Raw genomic sequence first — 3,848 nt, forward strand, 5'->3', positions numbered from 1 at the left:
GGTTAGCTATGAGAGAAGGAAAACACAGAGTTAATGATGATTTTCAAGTATCTGAGTTGGAGAACTGGGCAGTGCTATTTAGTGAAGCAGAGAGTGAAGAGGAGGAACAGGTTTGGAATGAGTTCTTTGGGACCTGATGAGTTTGAGTTGCTTATAGAAAATCTAAACTGAGATGTCCAGTAAATAATTAGATATATAGGGGAGACATTTGGTGATGGAGCTATAAATTAGAAGTCGTGTATAAATGTAATTGAAGCCATAATATAGATAGATTCAAACACTGAGAATCTGTAGAATGAGAAAAGATTCTAGCATAATCCTTATAGAATAGAAAATTTAAGTGATGAACAGAGGAAGAAAACTCCACAAATGATACCGAGAAGTAACCAGAGAGGTAGAAGGAAAACCAGAAGGATGTGTTATAATGGAAGCCAAGGGAAAAGTGTTCAGGGGAAGGTATGATTAGCCACAACAAATTCTGTCAAGAGTACAAGGAACTCAAATTCATCTCTTATTTAACAATAAGGAAGTCATTGGTGACCTGCTCAGAGCACTTTTTGCTGGAATGGTAGGGTCAGAAACATATCAAAGTGGCTTAGGAGTGAGTCAGAATTGAGCTAATGGAGACCTTTAAGAAGTCTGGCTTTATGATCTTTTTGTAGTTCTTAAGTATGATGATTGGGTTTTCATACTGATATGTGAGATGTGCCTCCCTTAAACCTTGTTAGGAAGTTGGCACGTTACCCATCTGATGTGAAAAAAAAAAAAAGTCTGGCTTTGAAGGGGAAAAAGGAGTATGATGGTGAGGAAGGTTATTAAAATATATGTATTTAAAATTAATTAATTAATTAGTTAGAGACAGGGTTTTGCTCTGTCACCCAGGCTAGAGAGTAAAAAAAAATCACCCACATTAGCACAAACAGAAGATCTGGACAGGAATTTTCATGTTATTAATAATTAAGATGAAAAGAAAAAAATGTGATAGCTATGTAATCATAAGATAGCAAATAAATCAATAAATATGTAAGAAATAGAGGAAAGACTGAGGAAGAGCCTAGTCTCAAAAAATATATTCAAAAGGAACAGAAAAAAAATTCTCCGTGTTTATATATAGAAAGATTTTGTAAGAACATGACATATATATAACAAGTTCTCAAATAGCAGAATGAAATGAAAAGGGAAATCACAGAGCTAAAGAAACAGGACCAGCGCAATTATAGAACTAATTTATATGGTAGAGTAATTAACAGATTAGACATGGCTTAAAACTGAATTATTGATGTGGAAGAAAGGCTTAAGAAAATCACTATAAAAATACATAAAAATAATTAGACCAAAGATATAATATAGAGGAGGCAAAGCTGGTATAACAGACAGATAATTGGTATTATTAAAGTAGAAAACTCAGCAAATAACACAGAAAATATAGTCAAAATATAACATATAAAATATTACATACATATATGATGCTTATGGAATATATGTATTCTATATAGTAAGATTCAATGTTAAAAAACAATGGAGAGAAGAAAACAACCCGAGAATGTAATGCCCAGCCAAATTGTCATTCATATATAAGGGTAACAGAAAGTTATTCCTGAACATTCAAGAACTCAGTGAGTATGGCATATATGAAGCCTTATTGGAAAAAAAAAGACTATTTGATGAAATACTGAAAACTGAAAAATAAATTAAAAATATAGAACTCAGGAATGGAAAAGACATGGCAAAAGAACAGGCAGTGATTATTGGGTTCTTTTAGATATTGATCTAAGATTTAACAACTGTAGGAATTATGGCTGTGGAAGCAAATATAGATGTTACAAAGCCCAACAGTATAAAAATAATAACTAACCAAAATGAGGAGGTGGGAGGAAGTGAAAACTTGCTAATTTTCTTGTCTTGCTTAGGAAAGAGTCAGTTGATACTGTCTATGTTAAACATGTAGTTTAATCATTACTTAATGATTTAAACTTTTTTTTTTTTGAGACAGAGTCTCACTTTGTTGCCCAGGCTAGAGTGAGTGCCATGGCGTCAGCCTGGCTCACAGCAACCTCAATCTCCTGGGCTCAGCTATCCTACTGCCTCAGCCTCCCGAGTAGCTGGGACTACAGGCATGCACCACCATGCCTGGCTAATTTTTTGTATATATATTTTTAGTTGGTCAATTAATTTCTTTCTATTTTTGGTAGAGACGGGGTCTCGCTCAGGCTGGTTTCGAACTCCTGACCTTGAGCGATCCTCCCGCCTCGGCCTCCCAAAGTGCTAGGATTACAGGCGTGAGCCACCGCGCCCGGCCTAAACTTTTTATTTTAGATTTTTTTCCCAAAAAATGTTTTATGGTGATAAAAATGTTTAGCTGACTTTTAGTAATTTTTAGTGCACTTCTTTTTCTTTTCTTAAAGTCAATGACACTTAGATTTAGTGCTTTTTATGAAAATACAGCATGCATAGTAATTGATCTGTCTATATAGTTATCATTTATCTAGCTAATTCACAAGTCTACTTGTATTAATGTATATAGAGATATCTAGTATAATGGCCATATTTTCAGAGTGATGTTCACTTAATTAAAAAATGGGATTTTTTTGCTTTTTTTTTTTTTTTGGCAGGGGGATAGAGTCTTTCTCTGTCGCCCTGGGCAGAACACAGTGGTGTCATCATAGCTCACTGCCACCTCAAACTCCTGGGCTCAAGCGATCTTCCTGCCTCAGCCTCTCAAGTAGTTGTGACTACAAACACAACCACAATGCCCTGCTAATTTTCTGATTTTTTGTAGAGATGGGTCTTACGCTTGCTCAGGCTGGTCTAGAACTCCTGAGCTCAAGCAATCCTCCTGCCTCAGACTCCTAGAGTGCTAGGTGTCAGCCACCACACCTGGCTAAAAAATGGTTATTTTTAGATGGCAAGATCTATAGATAATTATTTTATTTTCTTTATACTTCTAATATTATATAAATTTTTTTAATAAGCTTTATTTTAAAAATTGCCATATGTTTATGTAAAAAATTTAGGAATTGATAGATAAGTACAAAAAATAAAGAATTACCTGTAATTCTATCATCCAGAAATACTTAGTTATTATTTTGTTACATATCCTTCCAGACTTTTTCCTGAATATACATGTAATGGTTACACATGCACATTTTTTAAACATTGTTTTAAAACAGATTGAGATCCTGTTGTTCATTCTGTTTTTTAACATGCTTATTTAGTATATCAAGGACATCTTTTAAGATCAATAAATGTAGCTCCACACCATTATTTAAGCAGAACTTCATTGTATGGCATTTCTATAATTTGTTGTACCAGTCTCCTAAGGGGAGACATTTAGAATGTTCCACATTTTTCATTATTATAAGATAATCCTAGGTGAACAGCTGCTTTCAAATATATTTATGCACTTATTTAATTGTTTATTAAAGTAAATTCTTAAAAGTGGAATTTCTGGGTTTAAATCTATGCTTTTGGGGCAGTGGAGTGAATGGGAAGGCAAATTTTGTGTATGTGTTTGTGTGTGTGTGTGTGTATGAGAGAGAGAGAGAGAGAGAGAGAGACTAGGCATCAAGCAGTGTGCTGCACAGATTTTTCCACTAAAGACAAAGCATGACCATGCATCCCCTGGGGTCTGAGAGTATGTCTCCAAATGCTCAGCTGTAAGTGTGAATTGTCTTTGATGTTTCATAGTTTATCTTAAAAACTCATTAAGATTTTTGCATTCTGTTTTTTTTTAAATATAAAAGTAATGTCTTATGTCTCCAATCTTTGTGTGAATTTGATGTTCCAGCAAAATGTGTCAAGAATATCCTATTGCTCCTATAACTCCCATTACACTGCCCTATTTTTTG

General features: G+C 34.2%; 1 non-coding gene across 1 annotated transcript; it reads left to right on the forward strand.

Annotated features, from left to right (window-relative positions):
- Positions 1 to 650: 650 nt before the first annotated feature.
- LOC142861799 (small nucleolar RNA U13) lies at positions 651 to 754 on the forward strand. The gene has a single exon (XR_012912947.1). It is a non-coding gene; the product is annotated as a small nucleolar RNA U13 (small nucleolar RNA).
- Positions 755 to 3,848: the final 3,094 nt, after the last annotated feature.

The sequence above is a fragment of the Microcebus murinus genome, chromosome 17 (genome assembly GCF_040939455.1).
Source record: "Microcebus murinus isolate Inina chromosome 17, M.murinus_Inina_mat1.0, whole genome shotgun sequence".
Classification (NCBI taxonomy): Eukaryota; Metazoa; Chordata; class Mammalia; order Primates; family Cheirogaleidae; genus Microcebus; species Microcebus murinus.